The following is a 25637-nucleotide window of genomic DNA, read 5'->3' as shown; positions in this document are numbered from 1 at the left end:
CCGAGCGGACCTGCACAGTGTGCAGCTGTCGGCAGCTAGCCCCTGCTAGGGGGGGGCGATCACTGATTTGTATGCAGATTCAGCTTCATCTTACATTTACACCTATTGACAGCTACAGTGCAACTTTAACTTAGGCGTAGAGTGTCTAATAACAACATAAATATTAAGCATCTTATATGTATATAAATGTACATACATATAGAAATATAAAATTTTGACAGCAGATAGGATCCACTTGGCCCATCTAGTTTGCCCACTTTTTAACCTTAAACCCTGTTTCATTCTTAGTTCTTTGTAAGGATATCCTAAGCATGTTTAAATTGCTCTAGTCCAGGGGTGTCCAACCTTTTAGCTTCCCTGGGCCACATTGGAAGACGACGAGTTGGTTTGGGCCGCACATAAGATACACTAACAATAACGATAGCTGATCATCCAAAAAACCATAGAAAACATAGTTAACATATATATGAGAAAAAAAGTGATATATAGATATATATAGATATACAAGTTAACCCGTGCATGATACTCATGCATTCTAGTCAAATCAAGCTACTTAAGGTGTTAAAAAGGTTCTTGTCATGCATGTGGGCCTAGCCCAGGCCTCCTCAGGGGAAGAGCGTTACTTCCCGACGCAAGCGCCCTTTTTTAACGTGGTTTTGTCCACATGTCACCACCTCATCATTTTTCTCCATCACCTCATCCTTCATCTTCATCGCCACATCCTTCATCAAGCTACTTAAGGTGTTAAAAACTCCCCACTGTCACCCCCGGCAACCACCAACCACTCCCAACTGTCACTTCTCCTTCAAGAAATATATAGGTCAGTGTATAACTCTGCCCAGCAGGTGGCGCTGCAGCTTGTTTTTTTTTCCCCACACACGCCACTAGGCATTTATATAGTAGATATATATATATATATATATCACTTTTTTTTCAAATCCCCCTATACTTACCTTTCAATCGCCCTGTTCAAAAAATCCTCTCTAGTTATTATACTATAATCACTTTTTGTATTGTTTCGATGCAATATCAATAAAGTGCATTTAAGCCAGGCATTGTATATCAGGGTGCCCTGACCAGGCCTGCGGTACCTGACATATACACCACTGTGACCCCAAATTGTCACCTGTTTTGCTAATTACACCACTATGTTAGTTAAGGGATAACAACTTATAAAGGGCCAAAGAGAATAATATTTAATGCCCCATTAGTATTACAGTAGAAGTATGTAGCAGGTAGATAAGGTCCATGATGCTCCAGGACCAGGTGACTTTTATTCACTGGTCAGCGTCCCTTGAAATAATAAAAAAAATCCCCCTTAACTTACCTTTTAATCGGCTTGTTCTCCTGTCCTCTTCTCTTCTTTTCTCCAATTCTGTGCTGCTGATTGTTCTTCTCGCGCGGGTGACTCCTCTGTGCTGCGCTCCGCAATGGATGTTGGGCGTGATGACATCACGCACGACATTCACTGTGAGCACCGCACAGAGGAGAAGACAAGGGAGGGAGCCGGAGTACCGCCGTGACCGCAAGGTAAGTATTTTCTTTTCTTTTTTTTTCAGGATTTTTTTTCCCATTAACAGTGCTGCCCCCTTGCCACAACCAAAACTCCTTCTGGGCCACATTTACAGGCTGCTGGGTCGCATGCGGCCCGCGGGCCGCGGGTTGGGCAACCCTGCTCTAGTCCATACTTGCCTACTTTTGAAGGCAGTTGTCCGGGAGGAGGTCCATTGAGGGGGGCGTGGCCATGTGTGGTGCGCTATTAGGCTCCGCCCCTGTCAATCTTAGACAATTGTAGCCAACCGCAGTAGGGGGTGGGGCCACAATGGCATGTTTAGCCCCACCCCCACCTGGATCCAGGATTTTTGCCTGCTCTCTCGCGAGACCGGGAGATCTCCCAAAAATTCGGGAGTCTCCCGGACATTCCGGGAGAGTAGGCAACTATCCTCTAGTCTACTGTATTAGCCTCTACCACCTGTGATGGGAGGCTATTCCACTTGGTCACTACCCTTTTTGTAAAGTAATTTTTCCTCAAATTTCCTCTGAACCTACTTCCCTCTAATTTTAATGCATATGCTCCTGTTCTAATCAGAGTCGGAATAGCCCACTGGGGTGCTGGGGAAATCCCCGGCAGGCCCTGCTTCTTTAGGTCCCTGCCATTATTCTAGGGGGCAGACTGTGCAATCTGTGAGGCGAACCGGGCCCAGACTGTAATCCAAAGCCGTAACTAGGCAGTAGCGGGCGGTGCTGTTGCCCAGGGTACAAGCCCAAAGGAAGCTCCGCGGACGCCCGCTACCTGCCTCTGTGAGTGTGACTGACAGATCTCAAAATCAGACTGCCTGCTGCCTGGCGCATACAAAAGAAGACAAGGTAATTATATATGAAATAATGGGGGAAGAGGTGGTCGGAGGCAACGGGGGAGAGGTGGCTTAAAAGAAGTGGGTAGAAGGGGTTGTATAAATCACGTTGGAGAAGGGGCTCGGGCAGTGTTGGCTAACCTGTGACACTCCAGATGTTTGTGAAACTACAAGTCCCAGCATGCCCTTCCAGCAATAAGCTGCTATATATTGAGAAAGCATGCTGGGACTTGTAGTTTCACAACACCTGGAGTGTCACAGGTTAGCCAACACTGGGCTAGGGGAAAAGGGGGCTAAGAAGGGGGAAGAGGGAGCTGAATAAATCATGCTGGAGAGGAGACTGGGGGAAAGGGGGCTAAAAAGAACTGATTGAGGGGGCTGTATAAATCACACTGTAGAGGAGACTGGTGGAAACGGGTCAAAGAAGTGGGCAGAGGGGGCTGTATAAATCACTCTGGAAAGGAGACTAAAAAGAAGTGGGTGAGGGGACTGTATAAATCATGCGTAAGAGGTGGCTGTGGGAAAGGGGGTTAAAGAGGGGGAAGGGGGCTGTATAAATCATGCTGATAGGTGGCTGGGGGAAAGGGGACTTAGAAGGGGGAGAGGAGGCTGTATAAATCCCGCTGGAGAAAAGGCTAAAAAGAAGGGGGTGAGAGGGCTGTATAAATCATGCTGGAGAGGGGGCTGGGGGAAAGAGGGCTACAAAGAAGGGGGAGAGGGCGCTGTATACATCACGCTGGAGAGGGGGCTGGGGGAAAGAGGGCTACAAAGAAGGGGGAGAGGGCGCTGTATACATCACGCTGGAGAGGGGGCTGGGGGAAAGAGGGCTACAAAGAAGGGGGAGAGGGCGCTGTATACATCACGCTGGAGAGGGGGCTGGGGGAAAGAGGGCTACAAAGAAGGGGGAGAGGGCGCTGTATAAATCACGCTGGAGAGAGGGCTAGGGGAAAGAGGGCTACAAAGAAGGGGGGAGGGGGTGCTGGTTAGATCACGCTGGAGAGGTGGCTAGAGAAAACGGGTAGAAGGGGCTAGAGAGAAGGAGGGTAAGGATGAGAATAACATTGTGGAGAGGGGACTGGAGAGAAGGGGTGGTGGGTAAAAAGGGTTACAGGGGGCTGGAGGGAAGGGGGATAGGTAAAACAGGGTAGAGGGGGCTGGAGAGAAGGGAGAGGGTGATGGCGATAACAGAGGTGAAAGGTGGGTGGAGAAAATAGGAGGTTAGAGGGGGCTGGAGAGAATAAGAGGGGATTCAGGGGGCTGGAGAGAATGGGAATATTTCTTTGTTTGCTAAAAAAAATATGCTACATAAATACCACAAAACATAAGTAATTAAGTATAACTATAAAAAAATTAATCAGTAATATAGTCAAAAGAAGATGATATCTGTATTAGCAATAATAGTCTCTATTTAACGTGAGGGATTTCTAACATATTGATTTGATTTTGGAGCTTGCCTGGTAATTCAGGCACTAGGCCTGTGAATTCAAATTAACATTAGGCCAGATAGCAGTTAGGAGGTACTTTGTCATTGTGAGACCGTCTCTGGTCTGTGCCCATTGTAGCGTATTCAGGTGGCCATTGTGTTACATTTGTTACATTTATGCTCTCTTTAGCCAATCCCAAATCAACCCCCACACCACCAATATCTGCGCCGACAAACCAGAAAAGCGGCACCAATCCACCTTAAGTGTAATTGATATAATGCGCTATATTGGCAAAACCCTATTCCTTTTTTTGTGTAATCTTTTTTAAAAAGACTGCAACAGATGTAACATAATACAGCAATAAAATCTGGTATGGATAAAACAAACCTTCCTCAAATTTTCAAATAATACAAAACACAAAAAGCAAAGCAATCGGGTAGAAATATACAAATATCAAGGGGAGAAGTAAAAGGTGGAAGGGAATGGAAAAAAGGGGAGAAAAGGGGGAGGGGTTAAGGGGGTGTGGGGAGTCCTCAGAGTATCACAGTAAATCACACACAATAAGATATCATAAGCAGCTTGACAGAGTTCACCCACTTAATCAAAATTCTGATCTAGGGTGCCAAAATGGAACCAAGATTGTCATTCATTATTATTATTATCATCATTTATTTGTTAGGCGCCACAAGGTTTCCGCAGCGCTGTACACAGTACAAACAGTAGACCATACAGGGGGACAAAGTACAGAACAATAAACACAAAGTACCAATACTTCAGAACTCCGGGCAGACATATAGGTAAAGACGGAGCAGCAGAACAGGTATGGAGACAGGAGGGGAGAGGGGCCCGGCTCATACGAGCTCACATCCTAAGGGAGGGTGAACAAACAGGCACAAGAGGGAGCTATTAAACTAAGGGTGAGAAAGGCGGGGCTAGGGGAGAGAGGGAAGAACGAGAGAGGGAGGTTAGCGAAGGAGCAAGAAGGTTAGGGTTAAGAGGATGGTTGGTAGGCTTTGAGGAACAGGTGAGTTTTAAGTGCCCGTTTGAAGAAGCAGAGACTGGGTGAGAGATGGATGGAGCGAGGGAGGTCGTTCCAGTGCAGTGGAGTGGCTCGGGAGAAGTCTTGGATTCTGGAGTGGGAAGAGGTAATCAGAGTGGAGGAGAGGCGACAGTCATTGGCCGAGCGCAGGGAGTGGGCAGGTGTGTGAATGGCGAGGAGGTTAGAGATATAGGGGGCAGTAGACTGGGAGAGAGCTTTATAAGTGGTGGTGAGGAGTTTGAAAAGGATCCTATAGGGGAAGGGGAGCCAGTGTAAGGCATGGCAGAGAGGGGAGGCAGAGGAGGAGTGGCGTGAGAGAAAGATGAGTCGGGCAGCAGCGTTCAGAACAGAACGAAGGGGGGCGAGGTGGGAGAGGGGGAGGCCAGAAAGGATAAGGTTACAGTAGTCGAGGCGGGATATGATGAGTGCGTGGATGATAGTTTTGGTGGCGTCTTGTGAGAGGAAGGGCCGGATGCGGGCAATGTTGCGCAGCTGGAAGCGGCAGGTTTGGGCAAGTGATTGGACATGGGGGGCGAAGGAGATAGAGGAGTCAAGGGTGACAACCAGGCAACGGAGCTGGGTGACAGAGGAGATGGTAGTGTTATTAACAACAATAGAGAGGTTGTGGTGGGAGGGGAGCCTGGGGGGAGATTCATGATCTATATGGGAGCGGTAAGAGGGTTATTCCTTAAATTCAAGCCATCTGATCTACAATGCTGTATATTCGGAGAATGTTTCTTGGCTAGACATGGTGAAATCATCCATAAGCATATGGAGATAAACCTTACGCTAAAAGGGAATTATAACAGGGCAGGTCCACCAAATGTGTAGAGAGGACCCTGCACTCGAAACTGCACCCCTAACAAGACCGAGACACCCAGATGCATTTTACACAGTTGAGACGGACACCTATACCAGCGAGAGAGAACTTTATACTTTATCTCCACCATGGAGAGACTAGTGGAACTGGCCATGGCAGATTGGACTATTTTAGTCCAATATTGGTGGAAGTTAGACATTCCCAAATCCCGATCCCAAAACTCGGCATATCCCACGAGACAGGTGTAAAGATTAACAATGAGCATATTATAAATGCAATAAATGGTATGTTTGGGATCTTTGGAGATGCAGCAATGGTCCTCAAAGCTGGATAAGCTCCTGCTTGACCCCACCATAATAGCTTTAGTCTGTAAATAATGTCTAGCTTGCATGTATAACCAAAATTCAGAGGAGGGAAGCCCCAATTTTTCTTGCAAAATAGAGAAGGCGCATACACAACCATTTACCACTAGCTGACCACTCCTGACAACCTTGTCATCAAACCATGACCGAAAAAGCTCTTGGTGACAATCCGGAGGAACATCTGGGTTAGAGATTAAGAGAGTGAGGGGAACCAATGTGGAAGATATAAATTTAAGGTTCCTTAGTCTTACACAGCATTGAAGTGTAAGGCCAATGGTGGAATGAGATAAATGTGGGAATTTGGGTAGCCACCGGAGTATGGTAGAAAATACCCCCATCATGTGGCTCTCAGTCCAGACTGATTGTTCCGAGGCTACTGCCCTAATCCATTCTAATATTCTGTTGAGTAACATATCCTGATAGTATTTTTAACAAATATAGGTAATTGCAGGCCACCTTGTGACTTCACAAACCTGTTTTTGGAGGTCAGTGAAAAATTTGGGAAAATTGTGAAGTGTTAGAAGAAGGTATAGAAGCTCTGGTACAGTATTCATTTTAACAATATTTGTCCTCTCCAGTCAGGAAAGGCTCTGGGTTCACCAGTGTCTAAATTCTACATGGAACTTAGAGATGAAGGGAAGAAAATTTGCCCTATACAAGTTAGAGATATCCCTTGTTAATAATACCCAATTATATTTGATGTGACTGGGACGCAAAGTGAAAGGGAAGGAGTCCTGGAGACCCTTTAAAGTGTGCAGTGCAATTGAAAGGTTCAGGGCCATAGATTTGTAATAATTTATTTTGAAATTCAATATCTCCCCAACCTCCATGAACTCCAAAATTAATTTAGACCGTGAGATCACAGGATTGGTGGCGATTGGTCCAAAAAGAGTGCCAATTTGTGTTCTGTTCCCTCCACCTGCACCCCTGACTCATCAGGTTTATTTCTAATATCCTGGCAAAGCCCTCCATGCAAAGAACAAATATCAGGGGGGGAAAGAGGGCAACTTTGTCGTGTACTATTGTGTATATAGAACGTTTTAGAAATACAGCCATTGAGCTGTGGGATCTTTATAAAGGGGAAAAAAAATCTGTGTAAACAAATAGGGCCTAAGCCTGTGTGCTCCAAAACCCCAGAAATGTGAATCTACTCTGTCAAAGGCCTTTTCTATATCGGTCAACAGCAAGAAAGTAGGGTTTTGCATAGCACTAACTGAGTACGTTAAAACAAAGATCTTGGCGGTGTTGTCTCAGGCTTTCCGTTCTTGGATTAAACCACCCTGTTCGCCATGAATCAAATAGTAGGAGTTTCAGCAGAATAGCCACCATTTTTGTGAAAAGGTTCAGGTCCACATTGAACAGAAAGATTAGTCTTCAGCTATAGCTCAGGGAGGGGTGCTTACCGTCTTTGGGAAGATTAGTGATATGGGCTTTGAGTGACTGCTGGGAGAAGCCAGGTTCTTTAAAAATTTAATTGAGAGCTCCTAAGAGAAGAGGATTTAACGTGCGCCCTAAGTTTTTATAGTAACTAATAGTAAACCCGTCAGGACCTGCGCTTTTGCCCACTGGTGTGGAAGAGATAACATCCTCTAATTTCTTTAACGTGAACAGTTGAACAATCATCTCTCTAGCAGACTCAGAGATTGTAGGCAAATTACACTTCAGGAGGTAGCTTTTGATGAATTCTTTTTTAGAGTCGTAAATTGCTTGGGAAGTTGATCCAGAGATATTATATAGTCTGAAGTAAAAAGTGCGAAATGCGTATGTGATCTCTTGGGTCAAATGGCTCTTACTCCAACGAGCATCTTATAGAATGGAAGAAAGATACAGCGCGTTGGGCTCTCAGCACTGCAAGATTTTCCCTGGTTTATTCCCCCATTGAATGTATTTATGTTTAAGGCCAATTTGGTTCTGTCACTAAGCAGTTTGTTGAGAGTGACCCTGCCCTCTGTCAGTTCAGTTAGCGTCTCTCTGGCTTAGGGGGATTTGTGCTTGGTTTCAAGATCTACCTGTGGGATGTTTAAGACATCACCTGGCTGAAAGTCATGGAAAATGGTTGTATAGATTGGTAGCAATTGGTTGTATAGATGTTGTGATGATGGAGGTTTCTAAGAGTTTGGAGTTAACATTGACAATCAAATTTATAGATCTAGAGTTAGTGCGGTAGGACTTTGCTTTGTTTTTTTTTTATTTTACCAAGACATGGATCTAAACTTCAGGACATAGATGCCAGCGGTGCCCGCCTCAATCTAGGTGAGAAATAAAGATGGTAAACGAGGGATGTCTAGGGGTGTTTTTATTTAGCTTAAAATATATTTTTAATCGGTGTGTGTTTTATTTACATTTTTTTACTTGGTGCACTACATGTGTCAGCAGGCTCTGGGTTCTATATGTTCTAGACTATCTATATGTTTTAAGTAGGGATGTGCACCGGCGACTTTTGAGGTCTCGTGTTTTGTGTTTTAAATCCGGATTTTCATTATTTTTGGGGTTCGGATTTGTCTCGCAAAACACTTGACGAAAGGTCTCGGTTCGGATTTAAGGTTTTGGATTCGGATTTGTTTTTGAAAAAAACATAAAAAGTTTAAAAATCAAGTTTTTGGGCTTATTTTCACTCCTACGCTATTATTAACCTAAATAACGTTCAATAACAAGCATTTCCACTAATTTACAGTGTATTCTGAACACCTCAAAATATAGTTATTAGTCCAAAACGTTGCAACGAGGTATCTTTCTGGACTGCGTAGTGGAGTGGTCCCCACAATATAATAAGAAAACCATCAACTGGTATAAATCGCACCGAATAAAATACCTGGACTGCGTAGAGGAGTGGGTCACCACAATATATATTAAAAACCCTGAACTTGTATGATTCGCACCAATAAATGTACCTGGACTGCGTAGAGGAGTGGGTCACCACAATATATATTAAAAACCCTGAACTTGTATGATTCGCACCAATAAATGTACCTGGACTGCTTAGAGGAGTGGGTCACCACAATATATATTAAAAACCCTGAACTTGTATGATTCGCACCATTAAATGTATCTGGACTGCGTAGAGGAGTGGGTCACCACAATATATATAATAAGAAAACCATCAACTTGTAAGATTCGCACCGATAAATGTACCTGGACTGCGTAGAGGAGTGGGTCACCACAATATATATTAAAAACCCTGAACTTGTATGATTCGCAGCAATAAATGTATCTGGACTGCGTAGAGGAGTGGGTCACCACAATATATATAATAAGAAAACCATCAACTTGTATGATTCGCACCAATAAATGTACCTGGACTGCGTAGAGGAGTGGGTCACCACAATATATATAATAAGAAAACCATCAACTTGTATGATTCGCACCAATAAATGTACCTGGACTGCGTAGAGGAGTGGGTCACCACAATATATATAATAAGAAAACCATCAACTTGTATGATTCGCACCAATAAATGTACCTGGACTGCGTAGAGGAGTGGGTCACCACAATATATATTAAAAACCCTGAACTTTTATGATTCGCACCAATAAATGTATCTGGACTGCGTAGAGGAGTGGGTCACCACAATATATATAATAAGAAAACCATCAACTTGTATGATTCGCAGCAATAAATGTACCTGGACTGCGTAGAGGAGTGGGTCACCACAATATATATAATAAGAAAACCATCAACTTGTATGATTCGCACCAATAAATGTACCTGGACTGCGTAGAGGAGTGGGTCACCACAATATATATTAAAAACCCTGAACTTTTATGATTCGCACCAATAAATGTATCTGGACTGCGTAGAGGAGTGGGTCACCACAATATATATTAAAAACCCTGAACTTGTATGATTCGCACCAATAAATGTACCTGGACTGCGTAGAGGAGTGGGTCACCACAATATATATTAAAAACCCTGAACTTTTATGATTCGCACCAATAAATGTATCTGGACTGCGTAGAGAAGTGGTCACCACAATATATATAATAAGAAAACCATCAACTGGTATGAATCGCACCAATAATGTACCTGGACTGCGTAGAGGAGTGGGTCACCACAATATAAATTAAAAACCCTGAACTTGTATGATTCGCACCAATAAATGTACCTGGACTGCGTAGAGGAGTGGGTCACCACAATATATATTAAAAACCCTGAACTTGTATGATTCGCACCAATAAATGTACCTGGACTGCGTAGAGGAGTGGGTCACCACAATATATATTAAAAACCCTGAACTTGTATGATTCGCACCAATAAATGTACCTGGACTGCGTAGAGTAGTGGGCACTGGGCACCACAATAAAAAATATATAGAAAACCTTCAACAGGTCTGAATTACACCCAAAAATAGTATCTGGACTGCGTAGAATAGTGGGCACTGGGCACCACAATAAAAAATATATAGAAAACCTTCAACAGGTCAGAATTACACGCAAAAATAGTATCTGGACTGCATAGAGGACTGGCCACTGGCCACCACAATATAATATATAGAAAACCTTCAACAGGTCAGAATTACACCCAAAAATAGTATCTGGACTGCACAGAGGACTGGCCACTGGCCACCACAATATAATATATAGAAAACCTTCAACAGGTCAGAATTACACCCAAAAATAGTATCTGGACTGCGTAGAGTAGTGGGCACTGGGCACCACAATAAAATATATAAAAAACCTTCAACAGGTCTGCATTACACTGCACATACGGCTGCTCCTCCATCCTCTCCATCGTATACATGTTGGAGTTTCAGCGTGTGACAACCTCTTGTTTTTGATAATGTCAGTGCATTTTGAATATTTTTCAATTTGCCCCACACCACTGAATTTACTTTATCTATGATACGCATCTATCTATCTTGACTGCGTAGTGTGGTGGCCCCGGTACACAATTTGGTACCGAGGCCACAATATAATTAAAAAACCCTCCACGGGTCAGAATTCCACCAAAAAAGGGTATGGACTGCGTAGTGTGGTGGCCCCGGTACACAATTTGGTACCGAGGCCACAATATAATTGAAAAACCCTCCACGGGTCAGAAATCCACCAAAAAAGGGTATGGACTGTGTAGTGTGGTGGCCCCGGTACACAATTTGGTACCGAGGCCACAATATAATTAAAAAATTGGGCATCAACTGTCACCGTTGTTTAATATCTGATACACCTAAATATGGACTGCACAGTGGAGTGGCCCCGGTAGTAAATTTGGTGCCGGGGCCACAATACCTCCTCCAACTTCCAAGTGTAGTGTTTATAAAGACGGACAGCGTCTAAGTGTTATTAGTTGACTTTCTTAACCCTAAAATTGTCCCTGTTGCAAATATTCGTGCAATGGACAGTTACTTTTTCATTGAAAGACTCAAGCTTTCAAGTGTAGTGTTTATAAAATATAAACAACAATACAGTAGTTTTAGAGCACGTCAATACCTCTTGTTTTAAATTATGACAGGGCATTTTACTTTTGGTTTAATTTCTTGAATTTGTTTAAATTTGGTTTTACTTTTTGAACATGGCAAACGACTGTTGATTGGTCATATAATGCAAAAAAAAAAGTTCCAAGATGGAATTGTCCTTGGGCCCTCACACCCACCCTTATATTGTTGAAATAGGACATGCACACTTTAACAAACTAATCATTTCAGCGACAGGGCCTACCAAACAACTTTGGCTGAAATGATTGGTTTGTTTGGGCCCCCACACCAAAAAAGCTATTCATCTCTCCCTGTACAGACTAAACAGGCTCTACTGAGGCAAGATGTCGTCCTCATCCTCAACCTTTGATTCCTCTCCCCCTACAGTGTGTACTTCCTCCTCATCACACATTATCAATTCGTCCCCGCTGGACTCCACAACCACAGGTCCCTCTGTAGTATCTGGAGGGCAGTGCTGTACTTCATTGAGGAATTGATTATTCATTTTTATAAACATCATGTTTTCAACGTTGTGTGGAAGCAACCTCCTTCGCCGCTCACTGACCAGGTTCCCTGCTGCACTAAAAACTCTTTCCGAGTACACACTGGAGGGGGGACAACTCAGGTAAAATAGAGCCAGTTTGTACAGGGGCTTCCAAACTGCCTTTTTTTCCTGCCAGTAACAATATGGACTGTCTGACATGTCTACTTGGATGGTGTCAGCAAAGTAATCATCCACAATTTTTTCTATTGTGACAGCATCCAATGCAGCAAGAGTAGACATGTCTGCAATGGTTGGCAGGTCCTTCAGTCCGGACCAGATGTTATCAGCATCCCCGCCAGCGCCTCTTTTGGGAAAACTGAGCTTTTTCCTCGCAGCCATAGATGTGGAAGAAAATGAGGGTGGAGCTGTTGGCATGTCACGGTCCTCTTCAGAGGACAATCTCCTGACCAGCAGGTCTTTGCACCGCTGTAGACTTGTGTCCGCCGGAAACAGAGACACAACATATGCTTTAAACCGAGGATCGAGCACGGTGGCCAGAATGTATTCCTCTGACTTTAAAAGAGTGACCACCCTCTGATCCTGGCAAAGCGTACGAAGGGCTACATCCACAAGAGCTACATGCTTGGTGTAATCGCAATGGCTTACCAGCTCCTCCCTCACTTTCTCCAGCTGCTTCTGCAACAGCCTGATCAGGGGAATGACCTGACTCAAGCTGGCAGTGTCGGAACTGACTTCTCGTGTGGCAAGTTCAAATGGCTGCAGAACCTTGCACAACACGGAAATCAGTCTCCACTGCGCTTAACTGAGGCGCATCCCCACTCCTTTGCCTATGTCGTAGGTGGCTGTGTAGGCCTGAATGGCCTTTTGCTGCTCCTCCATCCTCTGCAGCATATAGAGGGTGGAGTTCCAGCGTGTCACAACCTCTTGTTTGAGGTGATGGCAGGGCAGGTTCATGCTTTTTTGATGTGCCTCTAGTCTGCGGTAGGCACTGGCTGAATGCCGAAAGTGTCCAGCAATTTTGCGCGCCACCACAAGCATCTCCTGCACACCCCTATTACTCTTGAGGTAATGCTGCACCACCAAATTAATGGTGTGGGCAAAACATGGGACGTGCTGGAAATTGCCCATATTTAATGCCCGCACAATGTTACTGGCATTGTCTGACACCACAAATCCCCATGAGAGTCTAAGTGGGGTAAGCCACTGGGAGATAATTTCCCTCAGTTTCTCTAATATGTTGTCAGCGTTGTGCCTCTTATTAAAGCCTGTAATACACAATGTTGCCTGCCTTTGCATGAGCAACCATTTTGTAGATGCTGCTACTGATGCAGCTGTTGCTGTTGCTGCGGAAGGGGATGCATCTACCCAGTGGGCTGTCACAGTCATATAGTCCTTCGTTTGCCCAGAACCACTTGTCCACATGTCCGTGGTTAAGTGGACAGTGGGTACAACCGCATTTTTTAGAGCACTGAGGACACTTGATAGTACTTCTCTGTACATTTTTGGTATCGCCTGCCTAGTGAAGTGGAATCTCGACGGGATTTGGTACCGGGGACACAATACCTCCATCAACCCTCTAAATCCCACTCCACTGATGGCGGACACCGGGCGCACGTCTAACACCAACATTGCAGTTACAGCCGCAGTTATACGCTTTGCAATAGGGTGACTACTATCGTATTTGGTGGTCATGGCAAATGACTGTTGGACGGTCAATTGTTTTGTGAAAGACTTAGCGGTCTTACGACTTCCCCTCTGGGAAGATGACCGACTAACAGCAGCAACAGCAGCAGTGGCAGTAGTAGGCGTACCGCTGCAGGATTCCTCGGATGAATCCCGTATTGAGGAGGACTCAGTCTGGCTGCTGACTTGGGCTGCAGGACTGAATCTGATGGAGATTGTGGAGGAAGTTGACGAGGAGGGTGTTGCTGGTGTGTATCCAACTGGACCACGGGATTTAGGTGTCCCTGTACCGATGAGGGTCCTAGCCCCAGTTCCTGAACTAACCACTGAACTATGAAGGTTATTCAGGTGACGTATAAGGGAGGATGTTCCTAGGTGGGCAAGATCCTTACCCCTGCTTATTTGAGCTTTACATAAGCTACATATGGCCATACATTGGTTGTCTGGATTTGGATAAAAATAACTCCAGACCGAAGAGGTGCATTTTTTGGTCTTCTGACCAGGCATGACGATGGGCTTTTTCATCCCATGGACATCAGCTGTTTCCCCCCCTGGTCCTCATTTACAATAACCACATCACCATCCTCATCATCAAGTTCCTCCACAGCGCCAGCTACATCATCAATAGGCTCCTCCCGAGCCACCTCTTCCCGTACAGTGATGGGAAGGTCAGGCTTGACAACCACCAACACCCTTGGACTCGCCTTGAGGATTTGTGATAATTTCTCTTTAGAAGGCAGAGTTGTTTGCTGTTTTGTTGCTGACAGCATAACTCTCTTCAATTTTTTGGAGGGGGGGGAGGAGGAGGAGGGATAAGATCCGTGGGTGAAGCTGAACCACTAGTCATGAACACGGGCCAGGGCCTAAACCGTTCCTTGCCACTACGTGTCGTAAATGGCATATTGGCAACTTTACGTTTCTCCTCAGATGATTTTAAGTTTCTCTTTTTGCTACTTTTTCTTAACTTGGGCTTTTTGGATTTTACATGCCCGGTACTACGAGATTGGGCATCGGGCTTGGAAGACGACGTTGATGGCATTTCATCGTCTATGTCATGACTAGTGGCAGCAGCTTCAGCATTAGGAGGAAGTGGGTCTTGATCTTTCCCTACTTTATCCTCCAAATTTTTGGTCTCCATTATATGTAGCACAAGATACTGCAGAATGTGTGAACTTGGTAATATTGCAGTACCAATGGACTTATACTGCTGGATTGGTTTTGCAAATTTGGTTATAATTACTTTTTTTAAAAAAAATTTATTTTAATATTTTTAATATTTTTTTTTTTATTTTTTAAAAACTTGGGAATAATGGGGAAATAACTATGCCCTTAGAAGCACAGAGCACAGGACACAGCACCACTGGACTGAACAGGACACAGCACAGGACCCAGCAGCACTACGGAACTCAGCAGGACAGAGCACAGGACACAGCACCACTGGACTGATACTGCAGAATGTGTGAACTTTGTAATATTGCAGTACCACTGGACTTTTACTGCTGAATGTGTGAACTTGGTAATATTGCAGTACCAATGGGCTTATACTGCTGGATTGGTTTTGTAAATTTGGTTATAATTATATATTTTTTTTTAAATTTTTTATTTTATATTTTGTTTTACTTTTTTTTTATTTTTTAAAAACTTGGGAATAATGGGGAAATAACTATGCCCTTAGAAGCACAGAGCACAGGACACAGCACCACTGGACTGAACAGGACACAGCACAAGACCCAGCAGCACTACGGAACTCAGCAGGACAGAGCACAGGACACAGCACCACTGGACTGATACTGCAGAATGTGTGAACTTTGTAATATTGCAGTACCACTGGACTTTTACTGCTGAATGTGTGAACTTGGTAATATTGCAGTACCAATGGGCTTATACTGCAGGATTGGTTGTGCAAATTTTGTGGTAATTAAAAAAAAATTAAATTAGTTTTTGGTATTTTTTTAAATAACTTTTTTTTATTTTTTTAAACACAGGGGAATATTGGGGAAATAACTATGCCCTTAGAAGCACAGAGCACAGGACACAGCACCACTGGACTGAACAGGACACAGCACAGGACCCAGCAGCACCACTGACCTCAGAAGGACAGAGCACAGCACACAGCACCACTGGACTGATACTGCAGAACACAGCACAGCACAGCACAGAACTAAACAGCACAGCACAGAACTAAACAGCACAGCACGAGATCTACCAGGACAGAGGACCACCTAACACACCCTCCCTCTACCCTGATCAATGCCCGAGTGAAGCTGGCAGCGACTAGCGGGGAATTTATAGGATCCGAGTATCGCGAGATCCGACAATGGGATTATGAGTCAGAGCCTCAGTTTCAGATTTTAATTTGGCGCCAATACCCGGATCTGTCTCGGATCCGACTCGGATCGGCAACGTTCGGGTGGGCTCGGATTTCAGAAATCCGAGTGCGCTCGTCTCTAGTTTTAAGCTTATTTTTTTCTTTTTTCGTACCATGCAGTGAATGGTAAAATTGCAATTATTTTGAGCTTAAGTAAACAAATATGTGCCAAAGTTGCCATTCCAATAATGTTTGTGGAAATTAACATTTATTAAGATACCCTCAAAGTTAAACTGTCATTTTTAGATCGTGTTTCCCTTTGTCTAGTAATATTCATGTATATGACGCTGAATGTAAATCCATGTATTTAATGTTGGGATTACTCTAACAAATAAATTTCCTGTAGTAATATCATACTTACCAACCTTTTTAAAGTTCTTTCCGGGAGATCCGAGGCAGAGGGGCGTGGTTGGAGGGCGGGAGGGACGGGGAACGGAGAATCGCGTCATTTTGTCCCCCCCACGACAAAATGCCGTTTTTGTCGTGGGGGGCGATGCCAAAATGATGCGATTCACCGCCGATCGCGCCATTTTGACAGCAAGAGGCCGTTTGCGGGATATTTGTCTGCTCTCCCGGGAGTCCGGGAGATCTACCCGAATTTCAGGAGTCTCCCGGACATTCCGGGAGAGTTGGCAAGTATGAGTAATATAGTGCTACATCAGAAAGCCAGTAATATAGACAGTTTCAACCAACCTTTACAATGGAGCAGAGTGGTGCAACGGAAGCACGCTGGGTCCATAACCCAGAGGTTGATGGATGGAAACTATCCCCTGCTATATTTCTTTTCTCTTCTCCATAATGTTATTATTTATTGTTATAAATCCAGATTTACTATATCTTACATACAAGCTAAGCATTACACATACTTTACAGCCTGATAGAAGTGATGAAGTGAAGCCAATTAAATTGCTTTAAATCAATCGTTCCCAGTTGATTGTGATCATTTGAGGAATTCGTTTGTAGGTGAGTCAAAATTGTCTATCTTTAGAAATATATTGTTCTATATTTATATTGGTTTTAATAAAAAACTAAGTACAAGTGTGTTGCATGTACAGTCATATTTTGAAATAAAATTAAGTCCAATTGTAAAGCGCTAAGGAATCTGCTGGCGCTATATAAATAAATGTTGATGATGTTGATGATGAAATTCTCAAGCAGCAAGTTTTGCTATGTGAAGACTGCAGTTGTACATAAATAGTAGCAGTAGATAGCAAGTTCCCTGGTGGTCTAGTGGTTAGGATTCGGCGCTCTCACCGCCACGGCCCGGGTTCGATTCCCAGTCAGGGAAACTTGTGTTTTGTTTTTTACAGTTACCCCCCATCGTGTGACTCTTAATCTGGACTGATTGTTTAAAGACTACTGCCCTAGTCCATTATAATATTCTGTTGAGCAATATTTCATAATAGTATTTAACAAATATAGGTAATTGCAGGCCACCTTGTGACTTCACAAACCTGTTTTTGGAGGTCAGTGAAAAATTTGGGAAAATTGTGAAGTGTTAGAAGAAGGAATAGAAGCTCTGGTACAGTATTCATTTTAACAATATTTGTTCTCTCCAGCCAGGAAATGCTCTGAGTTTACCAGTGTCTAAATTCTACATGGAACTTAGGGATGAAGGGGAGAAAATTTGCCCTATACAATTAGAGATATCCCTTGTTAATAATGCCCCATTATTTTTGATGTGACTGGGATGCAAAGTGAAGGGGAAGGAGGAGTGTTGGATACCATTTAAAGTGTGCAGTGCAATTGAATGGTTCAGGGCCATAGATTTTGAATCATTTATTTTGAAATTAGATAACTCACCACACTTCATAAATTCCAACATTAATTTAGACAGTGAGATCACAGTGTCTTCATCAGTTCTGGTCTATTAAATCTCCACCGGTGTAATCTCACTGTACAATATGCAGTGCAGTTCCACATGCTGGCATCAGAGGTAAAGTGAAACAATGAGGCCTTGGTAGCAAACTTCTGGCAAGGATTGGCAGATCGAATCAAGGATGAGCTTGTTTCCAGGGAACTGCCTTCGGATCTTGACACGCTCATGTCACTATGTGTTAGAGTGGACTTGCGCTATCGAGATCGAACACAGGAACAATCTTCCTCCAGACGTTATGTTCCACGGCTGGCACCTCACTTCCAGAATCCAGTGACACTCCCAGAGGAATCTATACAAATTGGACATTCTCATTTGTCCCCTGAGGAATGGGAGAGATTATTCAAGCAACGTCTCTGTCTTTATTGTGGTGATCCTGGTCATCGTCTCCATGCCTGTCCTAAGAGACCGGGAATCTCTTCATCCTAGACGGTATAGGGGAGGCCGCCTTAGGAGATTCTGCATCCGCTCCCTATTCCAAGGATACTACCAAGCTTCTGATGGCTGTTCTCTGGATACCCTCAAAGGATCTCATCCTACCACGGCTTTTGTGGACTTCGGCTCCTCCAGAAACTTCATCTTGGCGGCTCTGGCTTCATGGCTCCAAATTCCTCTGCAACCATTGCCTCAGCTGCTCTCTCTTACGGCAGTAGATGGTAATCATGTCAGCAATGGTTCCATCTCCTACCTTACTTCACCTGTTAGACTGCCGGTAGGAGCTTTACATATAGAGACGATCCATTAACCCGCTTATATTAGGATTGGCGTGGCTTCGGATGCATTCCCCTCAATTTGACTTTGGTCGTGCCCAGGTCACTTCCTGGGGTCCCGAGTGTCCTCTAAGATGTCTGACTTCAGTTTCTCCTCCAGCTGCTCAGCTTGTCTGCCTTCCATTACCGCAGACTTTTCCTTTCGGGACGTGTTTAGTAAGATTGAAGCTGAGACCCTCCCTCCTCATCGTCCCTGGGACTGCCCTATCGAGTTGATTCCTGGCAAACAAGTTCCTAATTGTTGGGTTTACTCACTTTCCCGACCAGAGACTCAGGCAATGTCTCAATACATTGCTGAGAGTCTACAGCGTGGATTCATCAGAAAATCCTCCATTTTGATGATTCTGACCGTCTGACCCCTTTGAAACCTCAATATATCATCAACACCTCCAGTATTGTAGCACTTACCAGAGCTCCTCCTCCTGGCCAATCCTTTTTGGAAGCCCATTTAAGACTCAAAGCTTTACGCTAGGCCCATTCTTTTCGCATTTCTAGTCATGTGGGAGTAAAAAAAACGACTGCATTTCTATGCCGTCGGTTCTGGTGGCGCTGGGTATAATACCATCTGGGTTGTCATTGACAGGTTCTCTAAGATGGCTCACTTTGTACCGTTATGTGGTTTGCATTTTGCTAGTCAATTAGCTGTTTCCTTCATTAAGGAAATTGTTAGGATCCATGGATGTCTTAAGGAGATCATCTCCGATTGTGGAGTCCAGTTCACTTCTCGATTTTGGAGAGCATTTTGTAAAAATCTAGTCATGAACTTAAAGTTTTCATCCAGGTATCACCCCCAAACTAACGGCCAGACAGAACAAATAAATCAGGACCTAGAGACCTTCCTTCAGTGCTATTCCTCCAAAAATCAGAACAACTGTGTCAGCTCCTTCCCTGGGCTGAATTTTCTCTTAACCATCATGTCCATTAGTCTACAGGATTTTCTCCCTTCTTTATTGTGTTTGGGACCCACTTTATTATTCCGGATCCTTTCATTTCCTCAGGTTCCTCAGTTCTGGCTGCTGATTCTCTTCTTCGAAAGTTTTGGCTTATTTAGTCCCGGACTAAAGCAAGATTGCTTAAAGCTACTCAACATCATAATACATTTGCTGATCGTCATCGGAGACCTATGCCAATTTTTTCTGTAGGGGACCAGGTGTGGCTATCCACCAGAAATTTGAAACTCAAAGTACCCGCTATGAAGCTGGCACCTCGTTTTTTTGGACCCTATCCTATTGCACAGGCCGTCGATTCTGTCTGTTACAAGTTGACATTACCTCCTTCTCTCAGGTGACACAACACTTTTCACGTCTCTTTGCTACGACCATTGGTGCCCAATGAATTCTTCCAGCCTTCGTCTCGCCCTGCACCCATCCAGTCTTCCTCTGACTAAGAGTATGAAATTAGTCGGATCTTGGATTCTCGCACACTGTATGGTCGCTAACAATTCCTGGTTCACTGGAGGGGCTTCGGTCCAAAAGAGAGGTCATGGGTGGACAAATAGAATTTACACGCCCCTCATTTACTCAAATAATTTTGTAAACAACAGACTGAGAGGAGAGAAGGGTATACTGTCAGGCGCCATCACTACGCTCCTTTGGAACAGCCGTCTGTCACTTCCTCCACCATGCTGGTGCCAGAGTATTGGGTCATCCTGCTCCAGCATTCCTGTGTATTATTTGGCATTTTCTGACTATTCCTTGCTCTCCAGTGTTTCCTTATTGACCCGAATTGTCTGACCACTCTTTTGAATTCTCCCTGTGCATTGACCATTACTGGAAGTTACCAACTCAGCTTGTCTGACCTTTCTTCTAGATTCTTCCCTGTGTACCTCTGCTGTCAGCACATAACAGAACCGGCTTACCTGACTACTCTCTCTCGTACCTTGCTATACGGCTCAGAAATAGACAGCGAACTGCGTGTCTCCTGCGGCAAAGCCCATACCTCCTTGCAGGGGTTCCTGGAGAAGACCGGGGGCGCGTTAGACTCCGCACCTGCTAGTTGAGCTGCGTCAACGTTAGCAGGTACCTCTTGTATCAGAGTTGTGACAGATTAGTCTTCAGCTATAGCTCAGGGGATATTTTCATCTTTGGGAAGAATAGTGATATGGGCTTCGAGCAACTTCTGGGAAAAGTCGGGTTCTTAAAAAATTTAATTGAGAGCCCCCAAGAGAAGAGATTTTAATGTTTGCCCAAAGTTTTTATAGTAACTAATAGTAAACCCTTCAGGACCTGGGCTTTTGCCCACTGGTGTGGAAGAGATAACATCCTCTAATTTCTTTAGCATGAACAGTTGAACAATCATCTTTCTAGCAGCCGCAGAGATTGTAGGCATATTACACTGCAGGTGCTAGTTTTTGAGCATTTCTTTTTTAGAGTCGTAAATCGCTTGGGAAGTTGATCCCGAGATATTATATAGTTTGAAGTAATAAGTGTGAAATGCGAATGTGATCTCCTGGGTAAAATGGCTCTTACTGCCACTAGCATCTCTTATAGAATGGATGAAAGATACAGCTCGCTGGGCTCTCAGCACTGTAAGAATTTCCCTGGTTAATTTCCCCATATGTTCACATCTATTGAAGGCCAATTTGGTTCTTAGGGGGATTTGTGCTTGGTTTCAAGATCTACCTGTGGGATGTTTAAGACACCAGCTCGCTGATGGAAAATGCGCCTTACATTGCGATAGGCATTAACTGGTTGTCTCGGAGTCCCTCCAGAGCAGGGGCGGCTCTGTTTGACACCAGTTTGGGCCGCCCCCCGTCCGTAGATGCATGCGGTTCTCCGCATACACTGAGTATTACCCAGCGCACAGGTGGCCGCTTCATTGATGACGCGGCCGCCTGTGCGCTGGGTAATACTCAGTGTATGCGGAGAACCGCATGCATCTACGGACGGGAGGGGGAGGGAAGCGGAACCGCAGCGCACTCTCTCCCGGCCGGGTGGATCACAGCCCATTCATAGAAGTGCTACAGGGCTCCTCCCATAGCCTACAGGAGCCCTGTACCAGCAAATCACAGAGGGCCAGGGTGTCAGATTGACACTCTGTGCCCTGCCTCTCCTCCCCCCCAGTACCAGCCCCCTCTGAATATGATTGGGGCAGCCCCAATCAATCAAATACATGGGAGCCTCAATCTCACTAGGAGGCTTCCATGAAGTAGGTAAAAGTGAATTAATAAATATGTAAATAAATATTTTTAATAAATGCATATGTGTATATATTATACATATTTAAATAAATAAATCATTAATAAAAAAAATAATAATAAATATATATATATATATATATATATATATATTTTTTTATATACTGGTGGCTTGCCCACCGATACAATGGGAGCTTCCAATACAGTAGGAGGCTCCCATTTAGGCAGGGCATGAAAAACACGCACAGCAGCCATTATTGAAGACAAGTGCAAAGGCACAGCAAGAAGAAAGAAGAGAGAAATTACAATCACTTTTAATCAGGTAAGTGTATGTTCAGTTTTTTAATATTATCTTTTTAATCTTTATTGTAAAAAAAATTGAATTTTTTTTGTGTATGTGGGCGAATAGATAATCATACAAATAGTGTAGTGCTATTTGGGGGGCGTGGCTTGGACGCCATTTCAGGAGGTTGCATCTCTTAAGAGCTCCCATAAAATTGTGGCTGAAAGCCATAAATATCGGGGCTTCCCCCTGCCCTAATCACCCCACAGTGTCCCCCACACTATCCCCATACTCTCAGGACGCTTTCCAGCCTTGATCTGACCCGAGCGGTGGAGCGCCATTGAGCCTGGGATCGTGCCAGGCAACAGGCTACCCCCGCAAGCGTAATCGGCACCCGCGATCCACTGCCAACTTCCCTGCTGCCTATCTGACCAGGTCACGATCGAGGGAGAATCCCTCAGAGCAGGGAAAGAGGAATAATAAAAAAACAAAAAGTAAAAAAAAAAAAAACAGCAGCGGAGAGACAGAGGGCGCGAGGAGCTAGTGTAGGCACGGGATCAGTGAGTGCCTACCTGAATAGAGCACTGGAGGGTCTCCTTGCTTCCTTCGGCCGGACAGTGAGTGACGGAGGTAGACCGGATACTGCGGCCACCATTGCCGCCTTCATTTTCGGTATAGTCTGAGCAGAGCCTGCTGGGAGATCTATAGAGGAGGGGTAAGTGACTAAGCTGCCTGGGTGATCCAGAAGCATCCCTGCATAGGAATCCAGATCAGCACACCGCAGCATACTAAAGTGCCCCTTCTCAACCTAACTGGTACTGTTTCTCAGAGCCCACGCTATATGCTCTGTTTACAAAGCCTTAACAGCAGGATCTTTTCAGCTACTCTGTGAATCTGTGAATCTCTGCTGCCACCCTGTGGTGAAGAATGCAAAGTGCAAGTGTAAATTCTATACACAAATAAAGCATACTTAGGCTTTGCAGTTCTAAGACCATTTAAGATTATCCAATCCAGAGAGGTGGTACATCCTAAGTCTATTTGAACGGCACATATCGCATAACAGTATAATGCTATTTAGCCACTCAGAAGAATCTGGCTTGCAGTCATTTCATAACGCTGGGACTCAGACCGGCCTATTAGCATTGAAAATATAGCTCAACTGTGCCTATTGGCTCTACTCTATTGTCTTCCTCATTTGGTAGAGTCGCCGTGACAGAGAGGCCACGTCACCTTACGTCGAACTCTCCCCTGATGGTGGTTGGGGAACAGGAGACCAGAATGCCATCTAACGACTAAATGAGATGTTAATATATCGGGGCACGGGGGAATCCATGACGTGCTAACTTCATAGATCATCTGCTATATCAATGGGAAAGAGAAAGGTAACCAACTAGTTAACAAGCTCGCCTATTGCACTCTAAAGAGCCTATGGACTTTGTCTATCTTTAGGTCTTCACTTTCGTAATGCCGCACAAGAATAAAAAAACCTCTACTCCAGGTACAGCCTCAATTTTCACATATCTCGCAAACTTTAACATCTTCTGCGGCGCAAGAATCGGACTCTGAGAGCGACGGTACTAGTTCGGTCAATGAGATGTCTATATCTGCGGAACTAAGAGACCTCATTAAGACTACTATCCAATCGGAAGTACGTGCTGTCATCCAGGAAGAAAACAAAAAAGTTGTAACAGAACTACATAAGGAAATAGCAGCTATTGGCGGAAGAACAGCTGACTTAGAGCAAAAAGTAGATGAGGTTTGTCACTTCCAGGAGTATGTCTCTACAGAACTATCAGATATTCGTACGGAGATGGAATCTTTCAGAGAACATCTTGAGGATTTAGAAAATAGATCCAGACGGAATAACCTCCGCATACGCAATATCCCGGAAGCAATAGACAATGATCTCCTGCCTTAATACCTGGAGAAGCTATTCCGGCACTACCTCCCAGACGCATCCGTGGAAGAGGTTCAGACAGACAGGGCTCATAGAGCCTTGCGCCCTAAACCTTCACCGAACCAACCACCGAGGGATGTCATAGTGCGATTTCACTATTATAAATTTAAAGATCAGTTCATCTCTGCTATCCGAAACACCACTTCGCTTGTTTTCGAGGGAGTGAACCAAGTATACCAGGACTTGGCCCCCACCACTCAACAAAAGCGACGGGATCTCGCTCCTATTACCAAACTCCTACGTGAACATAAAATCCGTTACCGTTGGGGATTCCCGTTTCACCTTATAATAGGACATGAAGGCCAATCTCATAAAATTAAGACACTGGAACAAGGAGTGGCCCTTCTTCCCACCTTTGGAGTGACAACATCCTCGATACCAATAACAGCTGCAGCGGAGACTCTGAGGCCAACAGGCCCTTCGACATCGTGGAAGCAAGTGCGATGAAGTCAGAGGAAAGGACATATACATATATATTTAGTCTAATGGCAGAAAATGAGCGCCAGTTATTAGAGATGAACAGAAAGCCCCTACTGGACATTAGCCTAGATAAAACTTGAAGGGCTCTATTCTCTACGCTGTTATGGAACTTTGCGCTTCGCTCCAGTCCTGACTCGGAGACGCTTCGAAACTTAAGTACCTTTTATTGTGTTATTATAATAGTTTGGTTGGCGACGAGGTTTGACAACCCTGTTTTCAAAATAATCATAATGTTATAATATTATAGTATATGATTGTATGTTTCAAGTTAATATGTAAAATTAGATAGCATGTTCAAGAGAGTAACTTTATGCTTGAGCCTTTTAGCATTCCATAGCTTGGTCTTTAGATGACACAAGATAGTCTCTCAGGATAGTCGTCAGATGTTGGGCTGATTACGGATAGACCAAAATTTGTACTGGATCCCCCTTTCCCCCCCAAAAAAAAAAAAAAAAAGGGGAAGGTCTTCAATATAATACCAAAGTTTTCGTTTAATGTTGATTGATAGACTCCTGTATATGTCTAAATGCGATGCTGAGCTCTGTCTTGTTGAGCACTCTGTTGTTTCTAGAACATATAACTCTCTCCGATTTGCACGCTAGAATGCATCTTGCGTTTGCTTGACTTAAGTTAGCCACTCATTTCGACTAGGATTCCCCCCAGCAAATGTCCCGCTTGCAACACAACCACCCCCCACACTTCCCAAGTACACAGGATGTACTGGTTTCGATTTAAGGAAGGCAACTCTTGCCAGTCAAGTTGTCTTCTCCCTTTTGCCTATACTACCAAACCTACCTTACCCTTGTCCTATTCCTTCTTTGCCCCTACCCCTCAGCCTGGCATCTTGCCCCTCCAATTGCTTCACTGTAATCGACTATGGTCTGACCACTGCTGGTATCAACCATGACTCTCTCTGTTATGACCATTAATGTTAATGGTCTCAATACTCCACAAAAACGCACGGTGTTGATACAGTACTTAAAACGGCACTCCCCGCAAATTGTAATGCTCCAAGAGACACATTTTAAACATACTCATCCAAATTTACAATGTAAACAATACCCCCAGGTATTTTACTCAACCTCTTCTCAAAAGGTCAAAGGCACAGCAATTCTTCTTCATCATACCCTTCACCTAACAGTAGAATCCAACTATATAGACCCCCAAGGACGA

At 44.2% G+C, this 25637-nt stretch overlaps 1 non-coding gene across 1 annotated transcript; it reads left to right on the top strand.

The window, feature by feature from the left end:
* The first annotated feature begins 17178 nt into the window (after positions 1 to 17178).
* On the top strand, positions 17179 to 17250 carry TRNAE-CUC (transfer RNA glutamic acid (anticodon CUC)). Its single transcript has one exon. It is a non-coding gene; the product is annotated as a tRNA-Glu (tRNA).
* The last annotated feature ends 8387 nt before the right edge of the window (positions 17251 to 25637 follow it).

This window comes from Mixophyes fleayi, assembly GCF_038048845.1.
Source record: "Mixophyes fleayi isolate aMixFle1 chromosome 4 unlocalized genomic scaffold, aMixFle1.hap1 SUPER_4_unloc_3, whole genome shotgun sequence".
Lineage (NCBI taxonomy): Eukaryota > Metazoa > Chordata > Amphibia > Anura > Limnodynastidae > Mixophyes > Mixophyes fleayi.
The sequence above is the reverse complement of the archived record's forward strand: the minus strand, read 5'-3'. Positions and strand labels throughout refer to the sequence as shown.